General features: G+C 52.4%; 3 pseudogenes; all 3 read right to left on the reverse strand.

Annotated features, from left to right (window-relative positions):
- Positions 1-413: 413 nt before the first annotated feature.
- LOC147527007 (feather keratin Cos2-3 pseudogene) lies at positions 414-718 on the reverse strand (annotated as a pseudogene).
- A 7413-nt stretch (positions 719-8131) lies between these two features.
- On the reverse strand, positions 8132-8437 carry LOC147527008 (feather keratin Cos1-1/Cos1-3/Cos2-1 pseudogene; annotated as a pseudogene).
- Positions 8438-15619: 7182 nt separating this feature from the next.
- LOC147527009 (feather keratin Cos2-3 pseudogene) lies at positions 15620-15925 on the reverse strand (annotated as a pseudogene).
- Between the last annotated feature and the right edge of the window lie 6310 nt (positions 15926-22235).

The following is a 22235-nucleotide window of genomic DNA, read 5'->3' on the forward strand; positions in this document are numbered from 1 at the left end:
GAGGCTGTGATGCAGAAAATTTTAATGACTCTGAGGCAGGAAACAAGTTACCTTGTAGAGAAAGAGGCCAGAGCAGGGACAGCAGCAGCAGCTGCTGAAGATCTGCTCCATTGGTCACAATGGAGATTCCACAGGCCTGTCTTACAGAGGTAAAGGGCCAGCAGATGCCCCACTTGGGCTTTGAGGGTCTTAGACCTTAGAAGAACAGAACACAAGAAAGAGATTGGAGAGAGTGCAAGGCTGAGGAGTTTAATCTTTGGGCCATGATTTCAGAGGGCCCCAGATGCCCTCCTTTGGAAGGGCAGCAGAGGATTCTAAGCTTCTCTGAAACTGATGGCCAGGAACTCTGTCCTCAGTCCAGCATCAGCTTCTAGGTTCCTGGGGGGTCCTTGTCCAGGCTGTCACCGGTGGCTTTAGCAGGGGGGGCATCTTCTGCTACAGTAGCGGCTGGAAATGCCAGAGAGGTCAAGCGACCCAGAGTGATGGGCACTCCATCATAGCTGAGGATGCTGCCAACAGCAGCAGAGGTGGAGGAGCCCACAACAGTGTTCTGCGGGAAGGAGCTGAGGATGGGGCCGGGCAGGGCCACCACTACAGCAGGAGGCTCAATGACTACGGTGGAGTTCTGGCACTGCCTGACACAGGGCTCGTTGCAGCTGTTGGCCAGCGGTGTTGGGCCGCAGGGTCGGCATGGCAGGCACTGGTCGTAGCAGGACATGTCTCTGGTGCTGCAGAGGCACCTGGGAGAGAAGCAGGGAGGAAGCAGAGCACAGGAAAACTGTGAGCAGCAGTCATACCAGGAGTCTGTCACGCCACCACAAGCATGTCAGAGGCATCTACGAAGCCACGAGTTAGAAACTTTGCAGTGATTCAAAGAAGTTACCAGACACAGTACTGCAAGGATCACACAGGCCCAAGAGGCTGATGCCCAAACTTTTCAGAGAAGGACAAACCTCAGCCAAGTTCCACATCCTCTTTGCAAGGAAACGCAGAGTATAGCAGGGCCCAAGGAGACTGCTGCCTGTCTCTTAAATCTCCCTCAGCCAAGTCCAGGACACTCTCTGAAGAAGACCTTCACCCCTCTTTCCTCTCTCATGGCAAGCAGAACCATGACCCAGCTTGGACGGAGGAGTGCACATCTGCATGAGCAGAAAACCACATGGGAAAGGGCTTCAGACTCACCTGGTTCCGAAGTGGAAGCGAGGAGAAGTGGATGAGAGAACGAGGGGTTGGGCTGGCTTTTATGGTGGGCCCTGACCTGCCCCAGGCCCAGAGGTAGCTTCTAGAAACAGGGACGATTGCCTAAATTGCTCATGAGGAACGGAAACATCCCAGCTAATGACACGGGCTGAGTGCTTGTTTTCCTAATGCCGCCTTTTCATTTCCTGGTTTATGCCGAATACCCTTCCCCATGGAAGCTTCTTCTGAGTGTTGGGATTGAGAGGCTCCAGGATTTCTGGGGCAGGAATGTGACAGTGCTGGCAGGAGACTCAGCTCAAGTGCCGCATGGCTGCAGCGCAGGTGAGGGATGCTGTCCTGGGGGCACACTGGTGGGGTTGCCAGTGGCTGCACTGACAGGAAGGGGCCCAGCTGCTCCCAGCCCTGCAATCCTTGGCTTCCCTTGCGTGAAGACGTGCCATGTCTTCTTTCTCTGTCCCTCCGTCCCACCTCTTTCAGTGGCAACTTGCAGGGCGCAGGTGGGCTGCACTGTGGGGTTTCATTGACTCTTTAAGGTCTTTCACACCGTGAAACAGAGCAGCCTTCCCCAAGCTATGGGTATGGAGGGCTGCAAAGGTTATTTCCCCCATTTTTGCATTGCTGCTGAAAATCAAAGTTATGTGGGCCCTCTTCTACTATTGGGGTATTATGGGGTGGACAGCACAATGCTTGAAGGGAAAAATCACTTCTCCGAACGACGCACGGCTGATGAGGAGAAGATTTTTTCTTCAAAAAACCTAATTTACCATTGCCTAAGAAATGCAAAAACTTTGAGGGAAGCCTCCAGTTTGCTTAAGTATTCCCTGAACTTACCCTCTTCCACCAAGGATACATCTCCCTTGCTGCTGGTCTCAAGGACGTAAGATTCCTAAAGATTGATCTTGCTTGTAAAGGCTGAGGTAAAGAAGGCATTCAGCACCTCAGCCTCTCCACGTCCTGTGTAACCAGGCTGTGCAGCATCAGAGAAGGCCCACTCATTCAGCAGTGGCACCACATTTCCCCTAGCCTTCCTTTTGTCCTCTGTGTCCTTACAGAAGCCCTTCTTCTTGCCTTTGACATGCCTGACCAGATTCAGTTCCAGTTGGGCTTTGGCTTTCCGAACTTCACCCCTGCATGCTTGGACAGTGCCTGTGTGTTCCTCCCAGGTTACTCGTCCTTGCTTCCATCTTCTCTACGCTTCCTTCTTGTGGTTTGGTTTTGCCAGGAGCTCCTTGTTCATCTCTGCAGGCCTCCTGGCATGCTTGCCTGACTTTCTGCTCATTGGCTTGGACTGCTCTTGATTTTGGAGGAGGTGATCCCTGACTATTCACCAGATTTCTTAGGCCCCTGTTGCCTTCAGGGCTTTATCCCACAGGACTTGTCTGAGCAGATCTTTAAAGACACCAAAGTCTGCTGTCCTAAAGGCCCAGGCTGTTAGCTTGCTCCTTACCCTTCTCACTCCCCTCGCGTTCCTCACCTCCACCTTTTCATGGTCACTGCAGCTCAGGCTGCCTTTGATCTTCCCATCCCCAACAAGCCCATTCTTCTTGATATGTATGTCCTTGGTATGAGGGCCAGCAGAACACTTGCCTTTCTTTGATCCTCTGTCACTTAGGTGGTGATGTTGTCATCTGTGCATCCCAGATAACTCCTGGCTGGCTTATGTTTCTCCTGTCTTGTTCCTCTACCAGATACCACCGTTTTTGAATTCCTCATGAGAACTGGGACCTGTGAATGTGAGGCTGCTCCTATCTGCCTGTAGAAGGTCTCCTCTGCTGGTCCTTCCTGGCCAGGCAGCCTATCGCAGACACTCACTACAACGTCACCCTTACCTGGGATCTCTTTAATGCTTACCCACAAGATCTCAGTGGGCACATCGGCCATCTCTAGGCAGAGCTCCATGCACTCCAGCTGCTCTCTCACAGGAAGGGAAAGTCCCCCTACTCGTCTTTCCAGTCCCATCCTCCTCAAACAGCCTCTATCCCTCCCTTGCAACATATCAGTCACAGAAGTCATCCTACTCTGTCTCTGTGAGCTCAACGTGCTCGTAGCCCTGCAAGTGCACACAGATCGCTAACTCCTTGTGTTTACTCCCCATACTGAGTGCATTAGTGTACAGGCACTTGAGTGAGGCAGCCCAGCATGGTGACTTGCTAGAAAGTGAGCCTGTTTAAGCCCTTTTTTCTCTATCTTGTTCAAAAAACAAGGCTTGAAGGCACATGTGGCTCCTCTTTAAATTTGAGGGTGCTGAACCTCTTTGGTAGTTGCAAGCCCAAAGTGGTGCAGGAGCCTTCTGCTTCGTATTAGACTTCACCAGCTTTCACCCTGGGATTATCCCTTGTGTCTCTGCTTTTAGAAGCCTTCAAGTGGCGGTCAGTTTTTAAGTACCACCTTTTAAAAGCACGGGAGCAGGCAATGCCATTTGGTCATGAGGTAGCATGTGTGGCAGAAGACCTCATGGATCTCAGCAGGAAAAGAAATTGTGTGATCTCTGGAAGGAAGGTCAGGCTTCACAGGGAGACTACAGACCTGTGGTTCACATGTGCAGGGAGAAGATGCAAAAGTCCAAAGCGCTGTCAGAATTGCACATGGCCAGTGTTGTGTCAGACAACAAGAAAGGCTTTTTAAAGTATGTTAATGGCACGCGGAGATCCAAGGAACACTTTAGACGGATACTTGTTAAAGATGGTCACATGGCTAAGCGGGATGAAGAAGTAGGACAGGCATTCAAGGCTCTTTTTTGCTTCAGTCTTTAAGAACGCTGAAAGACCTTGGGCTATTCAGTCCTCTGAGTCGGTTGTACCATGAGTGCAGGAAGAGTGACTTCCCATTTGTGGCCACTGAAGCGGAAGGGGCCAGTTGTACCATCTGAATGTTCACAAGTCCGTGGGGCTAGATGGCATTCATACCAGCGCACTGAAGAAGCTGACAGATGTTGTAGTGAATGGGGCTGCATCTGGGCGGCGACTGGTCGCCAGTGGTGTTCCTCAGGGCTCAATTCTGGGGCCACTTCCGTTCACTACTTTTCTCAATGGTCTGCATGCAGGACTATAATGCACCAGGAGCAATTTGGCTGATGGGATCAAACTGGGAGGTGCTGTTGACTGTCTCGAGGGACAAGAGGTCCTGCAAGGGGACCTAGAGAGACTGGAGCACTGGGCTAAGATTAACACAATGAAATATAACAAGTCAAAATGGTGGGTTCTCAAATAGTCTTTCCTTTCTTTTCCTTCTATCCTTCCCTTCCCCTTGCCCAGAGGTTTCACTTACTTTAGGACTAGGGGAAGACACTGCCTGCTTCTCCACTGCAGCTGGGGTCTGGGGCTCTTCAAGCTGCCAGAGAAAATCCTGTCTATCTCCCTTTCACCTGCTCTGGTGCGGCACAGCCAGCTCACTTGCAACTGCTCACCGACTGACAAAAGTTCCTCCTTTTCCAGGAAAAAACAAGACAGAGATGGAACAGTCCTGGGAGACTCTGGAGGACTCCAGCCCTGCTGTTCAGGAAAGTGATCGAAAATGCACATCTACGGTATTGGAAGAACATGCAAGTGCTCCTAGGTCAACTAGGGCAGCACAAGCATATTTCTTCTTGGGAAAACCAGGGAAGTTTTGTATACAAAGGAGATGGCACTAAGGGGTCCATCCTGCTTCATTTAGTCCAAAGTGTCCTTCACACTTGTAGCCCATCAGAGAAGACCTGAAAGCTCCAATGTTTTAGGGAGGCTGTGGCTGCGACAAATGTTCAGCTTTCTGTCATGGATCATACGACAACTGTGGTCTCTGCAAGGAAGAGACTGAGATGTCTGGACTGTGGGAACTGCAAGAAGTGACTGAGATGACCAAGAAGCATCAGACACACCACTTAGGAAGACATCCCTAAAACTTAGTGGCACACCTTGTAAAGTTTACTGTTGAAACTCAACTATTCATAGCATCAAGGAATCATAGGATGGTTTAGGTTGGAAGGACCTTTAAAGGTCATCTAGTCCAATCCTCCCATTGCCATGGGGGATTTCTACTGGTGCAATCTTTAAACTTTGCTGTCTGTACGTATCTATTGAAACAAAAGGTTGAGTTTTTTTAAATAGCCTCTTTTAGTTTTTTAAATACTCTTTTAAATACGCTTGGTTTTGCAGTTGAGTTGCAAGTTTTATTTACAGACTATATTTATGAAAAATTGCTAAGAGAGATGCTGGCCTGCATCTTCTGAAATCTATTTTAAGGAGCTGTGGTCATGGAGTCCTATTACAAAACACATCACCAGGTGATCGTTTTGTACTGGATTGTTAAAATGCAGTATTAAAATCTGTTCAAAAGGTAATCCCTCGTTACGGTGATGTAGGAAAAAATGCACCGGTATCCACAGGCCACGGAGGGAGGGTGCTGCAGTTGCTTGCTCTGGAAAGCAATATCCATAGCCTTGTGTTTTAGAAAGGCTGTGATGCTCTCAGGAAAGAGAGAACAGTTTGGAGGCTAACCACATGAGTCAAAACACTCTGCGTATTTCTGATGTGCTAAGAAAATCACTAGCCGGTGTTCTCCAGGCTGGTTATGAGGCTGTGTATTCACCGCCACACTCCTGGTCTTGGGGAAACATGGGCCACAGGGAGCCAGTCCCTGGGGTAAGGGAAGAGAAATATTTCCCTGGTGTAGGGCTCTGCTGAGACATAACAGGAAGTGGGCAGCCTCAGACCATCTCCCATAAGGCTACCTCAGAAGCATCTGTTGTTTGTTCCCATAATCTAGGCCACAGACGTGTAGGAGGTCTCAGTGCCAGGATCAGAGGTGGGGCTGGGGCCCAGGCCAAGGCCATGCTCAAGAAACACAAGAACAAAGGTGGGCATTGCCAGATGCTGTGCTGAGGGGTGATACGGCTGCAGAGGGAAGTTGTCCCTGCTGCCCGTGCCCAGGTGTGCTGACCATAGCTCCTAGATCAGCTGGTGGAGTAAGAACTGTGAGCCATTCCCAAAGCTGTTTACCCATTCCCCATACATACTATCCATTGTGAACATCATCTTCTCATCCTCTTTCCCCAGCACACCTCTACCCAAAGCAAGAGGACCACTGTTCCCCAAGAACCTGTGGGACTGCTGATCTCCTTTGGCCTCCCACATGCCCACGGTTCCTCTCTGGAGAACAGCAGTTGTCAGAATTCTTAGTAACAGGATGTGCTCCATGGCCACGGAGCAACTTGTGAGCAGAAAGGAATCAAGGTAAGGACTGACAACCATTGGCTGTGGAGTAACTAGGGTTGTCCTCCTCAGCTTCAAGAGGCAGTGCCTGAAAGAGGACTCACTGCCCTGTGTCCCACCCTCCAAAGCCTCCAGGAGTGATGAAGAATGCCCCTGTGCCCCAACCTATTTCCTCTCCAAAGCAAAGACTTTCTTCATCAGCAGTCAGTACGCAGATGGAAAGACCATCTAAGGGACTGTCGTGGTTTTTGGACTGAGGGTCGAGACAAGAACCGAGAGGGAGCACCCACCAACCATGGTCCCGGGCAAAACATGACTCAGGCTTTCTTCATAAAACAAAACAATTTATTAACAGTTACTTAACAGGAGACAGAAGGGAACGAAAACCAGTTACTTGAGAGGAGAAAAGAGAAAACAAGGCCAGATCTTAAAACAACACCTCCCCACGCTGTTTCCTTTCGTTCCTGGCTCAACCTCCCCCCCGGCAGCGCAGGGGGAGAGGGAATGGGGAGTGCAGGTCAGTTCATCCATGTTGTGAACTACCGCTCCTTTCTTAAAGGAGGAGGAGTCTTTACACCATTTTTCCCTTGCTTCGGTGGATCCCCTATTCATGAAGAAAAAAGTCCCCAAACTTTTCCAACGTTTTGCAATCCTTCCCCATGGATTGTACCAGTTCGGGCTTTACCAGTCTCGGCCTCTTAGGGAGCTGCTGCCACTCGAGTCGGCGTGGGGCGTCCCACAGACTCCAGATGCCTCCACGACCTCGTCGTGCATTTCCATGACCATTAGTCACAGTACCTCGTCGTGCATCTCTTGCTCCACGACCTCTCCTGGGCTCATGCATCTCTTCCCGACGTGGGTTTCTCCACGGGCCTCGAGTGGGTCTCTGCTCCGCCGAGTATACTCTGGCTGCAGGGGGGCAGCCTGCCATCTTCACACCGAGCTCCATCTTGACTGACCCGGTCGTTGTGGTTGTTTTCTCTTAGATCTTAATCCCCTCTAGAGGAGCTCGGCCCAGCGGGCACCCTGGGAGCGAGGTGCTTCCCGAGACCCCATGCGGCTCCCCCGGTGCCATCTTGAGCACATGGCACCGGCCCGGGCCCGGGCAGCCGCCCGGCCGGGAGCGGGGAGCGAGGGCAGTGCCCTCCTGCTCTCTCCTCCCTCCTGAGCAAAAAGCCCTTTCCCGCCCCTTTGTCCCAACTTAAATAGGGCAATTCGCAGAGGCGCCAATTTGGCTCAACCCCCCCGGGGGGGATGGGACTCAGATCTGGTGGCACAGGGAGCAAATCCCCTCTCCTGCCACCAGAACACCCCTCCCCATCAAACTATCACAGGGACACAGGCCTGCTTGCAAAAAATTTTTAATGAGTTTACAGAAGGAAATGAGGTGGAGGTCCCCAGCGTGGGGAGAAGCAGGAACATCTCCTTTTCCAGTCAACCTGCCCCACAAAAGCAGACAGGCAAGCAGGTCACTCCAGGATTGTTTCTGGGCTCATCACAGAAGTCTTGGAGGGGAGAACAAGACCACAAAGAAAAGCAAGAAAAAGGGTGAGTGGGATATAGGAAAGGCAGATATTGGCCATGTTGTCGGAGAGCACAGGCTGACCCCTTCCAGTCTGTCCTTGCAGGGCAAGCCAGAGATGATCAGCATCTCTTAAAACACTGGCAGGATGTTTGATCCTTTATCCAGCACCATGTTCGGAGTTCCTGAGGGTCCTTCTTCAAAGCCGTTGTCAGCATCTTTAGCAGGGTCGGCATCTGCTGCCACAGTAGCGGCTGGCGATGCAGGAGAGGTCAAGCGACCCAGAGTTGATGGGCACGCCATCACAGCTGAGGATGCTGCCAACAGCAGCAGAGGTGGAGGAGCCCACAACGGTGTTCTGCGGGAAGGAGCTGAGGATGGGGCCGGGCAGGGTCACCACCACAGGAGAGGGCTGGATGACAACGGTGGAGTTCTGGCACTGCCTGACGCAGGGCTCATTGCAGCTGTTGGCCAGGGGGGTCGGGCCACAGGGCTGGCAGGGACGGCACTGATCATAGCAGGACATGTCTCTGGGTCTGGAGGTGCACCTGGGAGAGAGGGCAGGGAGGAAGCAAAACATGGAGATGCATGAAGAGCAGCCTGTCACCACACCAGGAGGGAGTCAAAGAACATGCAGGGCCTGGAGGTGAAGGATGTGCAGAGATTTATGTGGGCTTCTTGGCCTCATTCTGTCAGGACCCAGAAAGATCCACCAGCTCCTATGTGGCTGCTGCTGAGCCCTTAAACCCAGAAGCCGCCTCAGTACAGTCCCAGCTTCCCTCCATGACAAACCTTCTCCCCACTTCCCTCTCCCGTGACAGGCAGCCCCAAGATCTGGCAGAGCACAAAGCCAGTGTCAGCTGAGAGGTCCACTGGAGTGAGAGCTCCCTTTGGAGAAAGAAGAGAAGAAGAAGAGGCTTCAGACACACCTGACTCCCAAGGAGAAGGAGGCACGAGAAGTGGATGAGAGAGTGAGGACCTGGGCTGGCTTTTATCATGGACCTCTACTGCCCCAGGCGGCCAGAGGCATCCCTTGGAGAGGTGGTGATTTTCTGACAAGCTCCTCTTGAATGCAAAACATCCCAGCCAACACCATGGGCTGTGTTTTGGCTTCCTGAATTGCTGCCTTTTCCTTTCCTACTTTATGCCAGGCACATTCCCCAGTGAAGACATGTTTTGTGTTATAGGATGACAGCCCCAAGCATTTCCGGTGCAAAACGCATCAGCATGGGCAGAGGACTCATCTCACCTGCTGGAAAAGGATGTCCAGGGAAGGATACTCAAAACAGACTAAAAGAGCTGGCTTAGACAACACACACGAACACGTACACACACACAAAAATCTAGACCTCTAGTCATCTAGAATTAATTGAGAAGACTCAAGACACCCAAAGAGAGGCTGACTACCTTGCCCAGGGCCACTGCACGGATGTTGGACTTGACAGAGTCATCGTCTGCATGTGATTGTCCAGGGATTTAGGATGGCAGAGGGAAGACATATCTGTGCACAGACAGATTGGGAAGTGCAGCTGATGATTGTAACGTGCCTGGCTTGAACCCATTCACCCACACAAAAGCCCTTTCCACGCTCTCTGTCTGTCCCTCAGTACCATGGACATGGATATGGGGTTTAGCCACGGGGTGGAGGTGCTTGTAGGCTCTGGTGGCTCAGTCTGTGGCTTCACTTCTGTTGGCATGATGAAGCAAGCCCTTCACATGTGACCAGGTATGCCGGCCCTGCTGTGAGCTTGCGCTTGCTGGGGAATTGAGAGGCCATGGCTGGTCAATTGCAGGATCAGTGTCTCCAGGAAGATGATTCATTTCATTTCCCATGCACATCTACTTTGGGACAGGATAAGTCCTGTGTGTGAGCTGATGCCTCTTCACTGACTGTGGGGAAAGTCTGTAGAATCTGTTAGAGCAGGTCCAGAGGAGGGCCATCAAATGTTCAGAGGGTTGGAACACCTCTCCCATGAAGAATGGCTGAGAGAGGTGGAGTTGTTCAGCTTGGATAGTGTCTATGTCCCTTGGTTCTATTTGAGATCACATCTGGTGTGTTGTGTCTAGGTTGGGGCTCCTCAGTCCAAGAAATATATGAACGTGCTGAAACAACTCCAACAAACTCAATCAAGGGCGTTAGAGCACTGTCAAACATGACATGCTAAGGAGAAGCTGCAAGAAATGGGCCTGCCGAACTTCGAGAAGAGATGGTTCAGGGAAGACCTTCTTGATTTCTACAATTAATCAGAAGAGGCAGAGAAGATGGAATTTCTCAGCAATAAGAGATGTGGAAAGTGACAAGGAGATTTGGAGAAATCTGATTAGCGACAGGCTAAAAGAAATAGGAATTGGAATGGGTGTCCCAGGGACAGTGTGCAATCTCCATCCTGGGAGGTGTTAAGGGCTGGGCCAAGGCCCTGCAGCTGTCCCGTGTGCAGCTGGCGCTGTGCAGGCTGCTTCTTGCTGCGGGCCGGGCCGAGGGCATTTGCCGGGCGAGCAAGTGGTGCCCGTGCAGAGCCGCTGAGCAGCGGGAGCCCGGGCGAGCCCCGAGCGGCGCCGGCGCAGGGCTCAGCCCCGGGGCGGAGCTGGCGGCGGCGGAGAGGAGAGGAGGCGGCGGAGAGGAGGCGGCGGTGGCGGAGCAGAGAGCCGGGGCTGGCGGGGGGCAGCGAGGCGCGGGCGGCGGAGCGGCGGGATGCGGCGGTGCCGGGGCGCGGGGAGCGGAGCGATGCCGGTGCCGGGAGCGGAGCGGTGGCGGTGCCCGGCGCTGCCCGGCAAGGAGCGATCGCGGCCGCCGGCCCCGCTGGCTCCCGGCGACGAGCAGCGCCTTTCTGCTCTGCACGGGCAGGCGGGCAGCAGACATCCTCCTGCCCACGGGCAGCCGGGAGCCCTCGGTCCTGCCGCAGCCACCGGCCGCTGCTCACACGGACCGTCGGATGGCCAAGGGAACCCTGAGCAGGTGCTTTCCTCTGCTCCGTAAACACAGAGACTGCCGTGCGAAGGTGCTAACGCCAAACTTGACTTAGACATGGACAGCCCGAAGGTGGTTCATCTTTTGTTACTTGGTTAGAGCTCAGAGAAATACAATTTAAAACTGCATCCTGCAGCTACAGGCTTTCAGAGATATTTCAAAACGTTCCTGCTAGCGTTACAAAGTCATCCCATGGAGTCAGGAGTTCAAGCTCCACACGCACAGGAGAAGGGCATGTCGAGGTCACAAGCACCTCCAAGCGCTGCTCACAGTGGCTCAGCGTTGAGACTACGAGCTTGTTGGACAGGATTCAGAACCTTTGGAGTTGAGTGCCAGGAGACAGGGTAAAAGCATTGGGTGGACGTACTGACCGCAGCCTCAAGGGATGCCAGGTTCCTGCTGAGAAGTTCACTGAGAAGTGAGGCAGAAAGAGATTTACTAAGTTTTCCCTGGGGACAGGGACTCTTCAGCACCTTCAGGAACTCGCTCACCTGAGGAACTTCAGTAGAGGCCACTGTAAAGGCCTTTGGAATGTGAGAGCAGCTGGTTCACTAAGACTGTTAGATGAAGTCCCTTTTGCTTTAAAAGGCAATAAATAATATAAGGGAAAGTGATAAGCGAAGCACACAGAGACAACAGTTTCTCAGTAAGTGAAGAAGGAGACCAGAGCTCCTCAGGCTCTAATTGATGGGCCGCTAGGGAACTGGCCGTGCAGCTTTGAAATGAGAGAGGCTGAGCTTTGTAGGTGACCAGAAGTAAGAAGGTGAGCATGAGGATTATCAATATTTGAGGAGGCTGAGATTTGCAGGTTAAAGGAATTGACACCAGGAACATGAGGATTGTGTCTGTTTGAGGAGGAGTCTGGTAGGATTATGCAACACTTATTAAGGAATGCTTAGGGAAAGGCTCAAAAGGTGGGGGAAAGAGGACTGGGGAGGAGCAAGGAGAGGTAGTGGAAATGCCGAGGGCTGGAAACGTTCAGCCTGGGGAAGAGAAGGCTCAGGGGCGGATCTTTGCAATGTGTGTAAATAGCTGATGGGTGGGAATGAGGAGAGTCTTCTGAGTCAGGCAGACTTGGGACTCCACACCTCTGCCGCAGTGGAAAGACATCAAACTGTGACCCTTACTGTGTTCCAGTTCTGCAAGGACCAAGAGGAGGTTGTTCAGCACTGGCCCATCTTGGGGCACTGTCGTGGGTTAGGCCGCTCCAGCAACCGAAACCACACAGCCGGTCACTCCCCCTCCCCCACCCCCAGGAACGAGGGAGAGAATTAAAAGATAAACGGGATACCCGTGGGTTGAGATAAGAACAATGTAATACAGAGTGTAGATGCTCACCACCCCCTCTTATCCGCAGCCCGTCTTGTCCCGAAGCTGCAATCCCGGACGAACGCGAGGCCCCGAAATAGAGAGGGGCAGAGAGAGAGAGAGAGAGAGAGCACTCCGAGAGTGGGAGTGCTGGGAGAGAGAGAAAAAAGGCAATAGAGCAAAAGCGCAGCAAGCACGAAAGAGCCAAAGCGCAAAAGCCCTTCTGTCCGGCTGCCCCTCACTTTTATACTGGGCATGACGCTGCATGATATGGAATACTGATTGGCCAGTTTGGCCTCAATCTTAAGTTCCACCACAAATCACAAGGGGAATCGTGTCCCCCTTGTCCCAGCTATGCTCCCCCCTTATCCCGCCGTGCTTCTGCACTCCGGCACACTGAAAAGTCCTTGGAGTCTCACGTCCAACCACAAACATCAGCTTGCTATCAGCATCCTTCTCAGAGCGAGCCTCTGAGTAAAACCAAAACACGGAGCTCTTCTAGCTGCTAAAAAGAAGAGCTAACTCTGTCCCAGCTAAAGCCAGGACAGGCCCTTAGGCCACAGTTGGGCTTCTCACAGCCCTGCAAGTTCAGAAGATGCTGGCGTATCTTCTCAGGGAGACATGCCACACACAGACACATTTGGGGTTCAAGAGTTGCCAAAGTCATGTCTCAGAGGCGGTCAGAAAGAGAATTGCCATGTTGCCTAGATCGGTCAGAGATCAGAGCTTTGCTGAAGCTGAAAGCTGCCCACTGATGGGAGAGTTCTCTGTCCAGCTGGTCCCCAGGGAAGCCTGCGTGGCTCTAGCAGCTCACTCATCTCTTCAAAGTCCATGTTCTGGGGCTGCAGAAGCAGAGAGGGAAACGTGATTTCTGCAATGGCAGAGGTCTCTGTCTTGGAACTGGCAAAGGATCTCTCCTCCAGACATTCTTTGGGTGGGCTTCAAACTGGCCAAGCAGCATGCTTGCCTCAGTGGTGGTGTTCTGGATTCCAGGGCAGCACAGGCAGGCAGGAGTTCTCCATGTGGGCATGTGAAGGGAGGGACGAAGCCTGTCTGTAAAGGAGAAGGCAACGTCATGCTGAGGGTTGTGGTTAGGCTGGGTCTCTGCCTTCCCAGCCTGTGTGCCAGGCAGGAAAGCTGTTGAGACATCGATGTGTGTGACTTTTTCAGCCAAGTCCAGGCCCAGGGACTTGGGACACAGGACTGGACACTCAGCGGAAATATCCTACCTGTTTGTCTTAATCTTCTGCTTCCTTCAGCATCCACTGATGGCCAAATTAGCCCAAGGAGGGAAAATCCCTTTCTTGCCTTGCACCTAGGATTTAGCTGAAGCTTGAGCCAATGCTGGAGTGTCATGTGTCACTGCTAGAGGAGGGCAGACCAAGCACAGACGTTTCAGATGTGCTAAGAACAAGCATTTTCCCTTCCCTTCTCTGACCTTGGAGCTTTCTGAATGGACAGGGAATGGGGAGGAGGTTGAAACATCTTAGATTTGCCATTGTCCCTCACCCTGGAGGTGACCCAGAGCCACCACAGGAGGGCCAGACGCTCCAGGTTGTTCCCTGGAGACTTTGGGCAGCAGGAGAGTGGGGACCAGAGACCTGGGTGAGAGCACAGCTCGCCTTTGCGGGTATCCCTGTGGGAGGTAGTTGGCATTATTGTGCTGTGGGATCCATGCTGAGCTGCAGACTCGAGGTCCCTTGTTTTCACCGTGGGTTATGTGGATATTGTGCCCAGTGGCCCTGGTGAGCTGATGGGCAATGTAGGAGGTTGTTGCTGTTTGGGCAACTCTTCTTTGCTGCTGCTCTTTGCTTTCTGGATTTCCCTGCTGCACAAAGCTTCTTCGGGGTTTCCTGAAGGCCTGTCTCTTAGAGTGTCTGCTCCGGGATGTGCCCCACAGAGCCCAAAGTTCGAAGTAAGATGGAAAACAGAAATAACATGTTCCTTCCAGGAATAACACGATTACAACAACTTTCAAAAATACACAGAATCACCTTGTGGAGCCTCCAATGTCTCTGTGACTGTGTGCTGAGATCTGGAGGACCTGCTCTCCCCATGCTCTGCCCATCCTTGAAGCCCTTCTCATGCAATACCTCATGGGTTTTCCCAGACCCTGCCCCATTTCTTCAGCATTGGGACCAGGCTGTACAGCTCTATCCGAGATCTTAAAGGGGGAGCAGACCACCAGGTAGAGGTGGGCCACAGGCCCTACCAGGAGAAGAGGTGGCCTTGGGGAAAGCTGCTACATGCCTTGGGAAAGGCCATGCACCATAGAGCATCTGTGGGGGCTTCGACACTTGCTGCTGTACTTGAAGTGTCCTGTCTGGTGGGACGTGGCGGTGTGTGAGAGACATGAGTGCCCTGGTGTGTGGCCTGGCCAGGCTGGTTTCAACATCAAGCTGTGGGTCACCTTAGCCCTGCACATCTGTGTAACTGCTGGGCTGTGCAGGGAACTGTTTGGGAGCAGGGGACTTACAGATGACCTACCCTTGCCCTCGGGTACAGGTGACGCCCCCTCATTCTGGGGGAGGATGAGGCGGAGAAGATCTCAGGCTGTTTTGAAGGTTTTTTCTCACACCATTGTCACTTCTGCATCGTCTGGGGCCATCTTCCGAATGAGCTGCTTTTCCCAGCACACAGCTCTCCAAAGCAGGAGCAAGTCTCTTCTTCACAGGCTTCTGAGATGCTGACCTCCTAGAACCTCCAGCACTACTGGTCTCCTCTCTAAGGGAAGGCAGTGGATGACCGCCCCATCTGCAGGACATCCTCTGAAGCCAAGGGATGGTATCAGAGCAGAAATGCTGGAATACAGGGCCTGATATTCACTGTCTGGGGAGGTGCTGAGTAGGTCTTCCTCAGCCCCGTGAGACAGTAACTGAAAGGGACCCCTTCTCTACCCTCTAACCCTCTCCTTCCTCTTCCGCTTGTACCCCGCCTTATGCAGAGCCACCCAAGGCAATGTCTGTCTTCCTTGGCACTATGAGACAACGTCCACCAAGAAAAGGATTCTGCAGAGGCAGAGGCTGTGATGCAGAAAATTTTAATGACTCTGAGGCAGGAAACAAGTTCCCTTGTAGAGAAAGAGGCCAGAGCAGGGACAGCAGCAGCAGCTGCTGAAGATCTGCTCCCATTGGTCACAATGGAGATTCCACAGGCCTGTCTTACAGAGGTAAAGGGGCCAGCAGATGCCCCACTTGGGCTTTGAGGGTCTTAGACCTTAGAAGAACAGAACACAAGAAAGAGATTGGAGAGAGTGCAAGGCTGAGGAGTTAATCTTTGGCCATGATTTCAGAGGGCCCCAGATGCCCTCCTTTGGAAGGGCAGCAGAGGATTCTAAACCTCTCTGAAACTGATGGCCAGGAACTCTGTCCTCAGTCCAGCATCAGCTTCTAGGTTCCTGGGGGATCCTTGTCCAGGCTGTCACCGGTGGCTTTAGCAGGGGGGGCACCTGCTGCCACAGTAGCGGCTGGAAATGCCAGAGAGGTCAAGCGACCCAGAGGTGATGGGCACTCCATCACAGCTGAGGATGCTGCCAACAGCAGCAGAAGTGGAGGAGCCCACAACAGTGTTCTGCGGGAAGGAGCTGAGGATGGGGCCGGGCAGGGCCACCACTACAGCAGGAGGCTCAATGACTACGGTGGAGTTCTGGCACTGCCTGACACAGGGCTCGTTGCAGCTGTTGGCCAGCGGGGTTGGGCCGCAGGGTCGGCATGGCAGGCACTGGTTGTAGCAGGACATGTCTCTGGGCTGCAGAGGCACCTGGGAGAGAAGCAGGGAGGAAGCAGAGCACAGGAACATGTGAGCAGCAGTCTACCAGGAGTCTGTCACGCCACCACAAGCATGTCAGAGGCACCTACGAAGCCACGAGTTAGAAACCATGCAGTGATTCAAAAAGGTTACCAGACACAGTACTGCAAGGATCACCCAGGCCCAAGAGGCTGCTGCCAAACTTTTCAGAGAAGGACAACTTCAGCCAAGTTCCACATCCTCTTTGCAAGGAAACGCAGAGTATAGCAGGCCCAAGGAGACTGCTGCCTGTCTCTTAAAAGCTCCCTCAACCAAGTCCAGGACACTCTCTGAGGAAGACCTCCACCCCTCTTTCCTCTCTCATGACAAGCAGAACCATGACCCAGCATAGGACGGAGGAGTGCACATCTGCATGAGCAGAAAACCACATGGGGAAAGGGCTTCAGACTCACCTGGTTCCCGAAGTGGAAGCGAGAGAAGTGGATGAGAGAACAAGGGGTTGGGCTGGCTTTTATGGTGGCCCTGACCTGCCCCAGGCCCAGAGGTAGCTTCTAGAAAAGGGACGATTGCCTAAATTGCTCATGATGAATGGAAAACATCCCAGCTAATGACATGGGCTGAGTGCTTGTTTTCCTAATGCCGCCTTTTCATTTCCTGGTTTATGCCATACCCTTCCCCATGGAAGCTTCTTCTGAGTGTTGGGATTGAGAGGCTCCAGGATTTCTGGGGCAGGAATGTGACAGTGCTGGCAGGAGACTCAGCTCAAGTGCCGCATGGCTGCAGCGCAGGTGAGGGATGCTGTCCTGGGGCACACTGGTGGGGTTGCCAGTGGCTGCACTGACAGGAAGGGGCCCAGCTGCTCCCAGCCCTGCAATCCTTGGCTTCCTTGCGTGAAGACGTGCCATGTCTTCTTTCTCTTTCCCTCCGTCCCACCTCATTCCAGTGGCAACTTGCAGGGTGCAGGTGGGCTGCACTGTGGGGTTTCATTGGCTCTTTAAGTCTTTCACCCGTGAAACTGAGCAGCCTTCCCCAAGCTATGGGTATGGAGGGCTGCAAAGGTTATTTCCCCCATTTTTGCATTGCTGCTGAAAATCAAAGTTATGTGGGCCCTCTTCTACTATTGGGGTATTATGGGGTGGACAGCACAATGCTTGAAGGGAAAAAAAAAATCACTTCGCCGAACGACACACGGCTGATGAGGAGAAGATTTTTTTCTTCAAAAAACCTAATTTACCATTGCCTAAGAAATGCAAAAACTTTGAGGGAAGCCTCCAGTTTGCTTAAGTATTAGAATCATAGAATCGTTAGGGCTGGAAGGGACCTTCAAAGGTCATCTAGTCCAACCCCCCTGCAAGGAACAGGGACATCTCCAACTAGATCAGGTTGCTCAGGGCCTCATCCAACCGGGCCTTGAACGTCTCCAGGGATGGAGCATCCACCACCTCTCTGGGCAACCTGTTCCAGTGTTCCACAACTCTCATGGTAAAAAATTTTTTCCTAATATCCAACCTGAATCTACCTCCCTCTATTTTAAAACCATTACCCCTTGTCCTATCACAACTGGCCCTTCTGAACAGCCTCTCCCCATCTTTCTTGTAGGCCCCCTTGAGGTACTGGAAGACCGCTATAAGGTCACCCCGGAGCCTCCTCTTCTCCAGGCTGAACAGCCCCAACTCTTTCAGCCTGTCCTCATAGGAAAGGTGCTCCAGCCCTCTTATCATCTTCGTGGCCCTCCTCTGGACCCTCTCCAACTGGTCCATGTCCTTCTTATGTTGGGGACTCCAGAACTGGACGCAATACTCCAAGTGAGGTCTCACGAGGGCAGAGTAGAGGGGGAGAATCACCTCCCTTGACCTGCTGGCCACGCTCCTCTTGATGCAGCCCAGGACGCGGTTGGCCTTCTGGGCCGCAAGAGCACATTGCCGGCTCATATTGAGCTTCTCGTCCACCAGTACTCCCAAGTCCTTCTCCTCAGGGCTGCTCTCGATCCATTCTCCGCCCAGTCTGTATTTGTGCCTGGGATTGCCATGACCCAGATGTAGGACCTTGCACTTGGCCTGGTTAAACTTCATGAGGTTGGCACGGGCCCACCTCTCCAGCCTGTCGAGGTCCCTCTGGATGGCATCCCTCCCTTCCAGCGTGTCGACGGCACCACACAGCTTGGTGTCATCGGCGAACTTGCTGAGGGTGCACTCCATGCCACTGTCCACGTCACCGACAAAGATGTTGAAGAGGGCCGGGCCCAACACGGACCCCTGAGGGATGCCACTCGTGACCGGTCTCCACTTGGACATCGAGCCGTTGACCACTACTCTCTGAGTACGGCCATTGAGCCAATTCCTTATCCACCAAGTGGTCCATCCATCAAACCCATGACTCTCTCGTTTAGAGAGAAGAATGTCGTGCGGGACAGTGTCAAAAGCTTTGCACAAGTCCAGGTAGATGACATCCGTTGGTCGACCCTTGTCCACCGATGTTGTCACCCCATCATAAAAGGCCACCAAGTTAGTCAGGCACGATCTGCCTTTGGTGAAGCCATGTTGGCTGTCACCCACCACCTCCTTGCTCTCCATATGCCTTAGCATGGTTCCCAGGAGAATCTGCTCCATGACCTTGCCAGGCACAGAGGTGAGGCTGACCGGCCTGTAGTTGCCCTCCCAGGAGAATCTGCTCCATGACCTTGCCAGGCACAGAGGTGAGGCTGACCGGCCTGTAGTTGCCCGGGTCCTCCTTATTCCCCTTTTTAAAAATGGGGGTTATGTTCCCTCTCTTCCAGTCATCGGGGACCTCGCCAGACCGCCACGACTTCTCAAATACAATGGCCAGTGGCTTGGCAACTTCATCCGCCAGTTCCTTCAGGACCCGCGGATGGATCTCATCAGGTCCCATGGACTTGTGCACCTTCAAGTTCCTCAGATGTTCCCGAACCTGCTCTTCAAGTACAGTGGGCGGTGGTTCATCCTCACAGTCCCTGCTAGTTCTTTCCACAGCTTGGGCGGTAAGACAAGAGGCTTTATCAGTGAAGACTGAGGCAAAAAATTCATTGAGTACCTCAGCCTTCTCTATGTCGCGGGTGACCAGAGCACCAGAATCCTTCCGGAGGGGGCCTACATTCTCCTTGGACTTCCTTTTGTCCCCTACATACCTATAGAAGCATTTCTTATTGCTTTTTATATCCCTTGCCAAATTCAATTCCTTCAGGGCTTTAGCCTTCCTCACCTGATCCCTGGTCACTCGTACAGCTTCTCTGTATTCCTCCCAGGCTTCTCTGTATTCCCTGAACTTACCCTCTTCCACCAAGGATGCATCTCCCTTGCTGCTGGTCTCAAGGACGTAGGATTCCTAAAGATTGATCTTGCTTGTAAAGGCTGAGGTAAAGAAGGCATTCAGCACCTCAGCCTCTCCACGTCCTGTGTAACCAGGCTGTGCAGCATCAGAGAAGGCCCACTCATTCAGCAGTGGCACCACATTTCCCCTAGCCTTCCTTTTGTCCTCTGTGTCCTTACAGAAGCCCTTCTTCTTGCCTTTGACATGCCTGACCAGATTCAGTTCCAGTTGGGCTTTGGCTTTCCGAACTTCACCCCTGCATGCTTGGACAGTGCCTGTGTGTTCCTCCCAGGTTACTCGTCCTTGCTTCCATCTTCTCTACGCTTCCTTCTTGTGGTTTGGTTTTGCCAGGAGCTCCTTGTTCATCTCTGCAGGCCTCCTGGCATGCTTGCCTGACTTTCTGCTCATTGGCTTGGACTGCTCTTGATTTTGGAGGAGGTGATCCCTGACTATTCACCAGATTTCTTAGGCCCCTGTTGCCTTCAGGGCTTTATCCCACAGGACTTGTCTGAGCAGATCTTTAAAGACACCAAAGTCTGCTGTCCTAAAGGCCCAGGCTGTTAGCTTGCTCCTTACCCTTCTCACTCCCCTCGCGTTCCTCACCTCCACCTTTTCATGGTCACTGCAGCTCAGGCTGCCTTTGATCTTCCCATCCCCAACAAGCCCATTCTTCTTGATATGTATGTCCTTGGTATGAGGGCCAGCAGAACACTTGCCTTTCTTTGATCCTCTGTCACTTAGGTGGTGATGTTGTCATCTGTGCATCCCAGATAACTCCTGGCTGGCTTATGTTCTCCTGTCTTGTTCCTCTACCAGATACCACCGTTTTTGAATTTCCTCATGAGAACTGGGACCTGTGAATGTGAGGCTGCTCCTATCTGCCTGTAGAAGTTCTCCTCTGCTGGTCCTTCCTGGCCAGGCAGCCTATCGCAGACACTCACTACAACGTCACCCTTACCTGGGATCTCTTTAATGCTTACCCACAAGATCTCAGTGGGCACATCGGCCATCTCTAGGCAGAGCTCCATGCACTCCAGCTGCTCTCTCACAGGAAGGGAAAGTCCCCCTACTCGTCTTTCCAGTCCATCCTCCTCAAACAGCCTCTATCCCTCCCTTGCAACATATCAGTCACAGAAGTCATCCTACTCTGTCTCTGTGAGCTCAACGTGCTCGTAGCCCTGCAAGTGCACACAGATCGCTAACTCCTTGTGTTTACTCCCCATACTGAGTGCATTAGTGTACAGGCACTTGAGTGAGGCAGCCCAGCATGGTGACTTCCTAGAAAGGGTTTTAGGGACTTCTCCACGATGATGCCTTGTAGACACTTCCTTGCCTACATGCAACTGCTAGAGGTGAGCCTGTTTAAGCCCTTTTTTCTCGATCTTGTTCAAAAAACAAGGCTTGAAGGCACATGTGGCTCCTCTTTAAATTTGAGGGTGCTGAACCTCTTTGGTAGTTGCAAGCCCAAAGTGGTGCATGAGCCTTCTGCTTCGTATTAGACTTCACCAGCTTTCACCCTGGGATTATCCCTTGTGTCTCTGCTTTTAGAAGCCTTCAAGTGGCGGTCAGTTTTTAAGTACCACCTTTTAAAAGCACGGGAGCAGGCAATGCCATTTGGTCATGAGGTAGCATGTGTGGCAGAAGACCTCATGGATCTCAGCAGGAAAAAGAAATTGTGTGATCTCTGGAAGGAAGGTCAGGCTTCACAGGGAGACTACAGACCTGTGGTTCACATGTGCAGGGAGAAGATGCAAAAGTCCAAAGCGCTGTCAGAATTGCACATGGCCAGTGTTGTGTCAGACAACAAGAAAGGCTTTTTAAAGTATGTTAATGGCACGCGGAGATCCAAGGAACACTTTAGACGGATACTTGTTAAAGATGGTCACATGGCTAAGCGGGATGAAGAAGTAGGACAGGCATTCAAGGCTCTTTTTTGCTTCAGTCTTTAAGAACGCTGAAAGACCTTGGGCTATTCAGTCCTCTGAGTCGGTGTACCATGAGTGCAGGAAGAGTGACTTCCCATTTGTGGCCACTGAAGCGGAAGGGGCCAGTTGTACCATCTGAATGTTCACAAGTCCGTGGGGCTAGATGGCATTCATACCAGCGCACTGAAGAAGCTGACAGATGTTGTAGTGAATGGGGCTGCATCTGGGCGGCGACTGGTCGCCAGTGGTGTTCCTCAGGGCTCAATTCTGGGGCCACTTCCGTTCACTACTTTTCTCAATGGTCTGCATGCAGGACTATAATGCACCAGGAGCAATTTGGCTGATGGGATCAAACTGGGAGGTGCTGTTGACTGTCTCGAGGGACAAGAGGTCCTGCAAGGGGACCTAGAGAGACTGGAGCACTGGGCTAAGATTAACACAATGAAATATAACAAGTCAAAATGGTGGGTTCCGCACGCAGGGTGGAGGAACGCTGAGCACAAGTATGAACTAGGAGAGGAGTGGCTGAAGGGCAGCCCTGCAGAAAGGGGTCTGGGGGTGCTGGATGGCAGCAGGCTCGATACAACCAGCCAGTCAAAAGAGGTGATTGTTTCGCTGCATTTAGTGCTAGCGCGGCCTCACCTTGGGCACTGTGTGCTGTGCTGGGCCTCACAATTTAAGAAGGCTGGGAAGGTCCTTGAATGCAAGGACCAGGAGGGCTGGTGAAATGGCTGGAAGTTATGCTCTACAAGGAACAGCTAAGGATTTTGAGTTTGCCTAGTTTGGAGAAGAAGAGGCCGGGGGATGACCTCATTGCTCTCTACAGTTTGCTGAGGAGGGGAAGTGGAGAGGGAGATGCTGATCTCTTCTCCCTGGCATCCAGTGACAGGACACTTGGGAAGGGTTCAAAGCTGCATCAGGGGAGATTCAAATTAACATTAGGAAGCATTTCTTTAGCAAGAGAATGGTCAAAGACTGGAACAAGCTTTCCGGAGAAGCGGTCGATGCCCCGTGCCTGTCAGTGTTTAAGAGATAGATGGACAATGCCC

This window comes from Tauraco erythrolophus, chromosome 25 (genome assembly GCF_009769465.1).
Source record: "Tauraco erythrolophus isolate bTauEry1 chromosome 25, bTauEry1.pri, whole genome shotgun sequence".
NCBI classification, from domain to species: Eukaryota; Metazoa; Chordata; class Aves; order Musophagiformes; family Musophagidae; genus Tauraco; species Tauraco erythrolophus.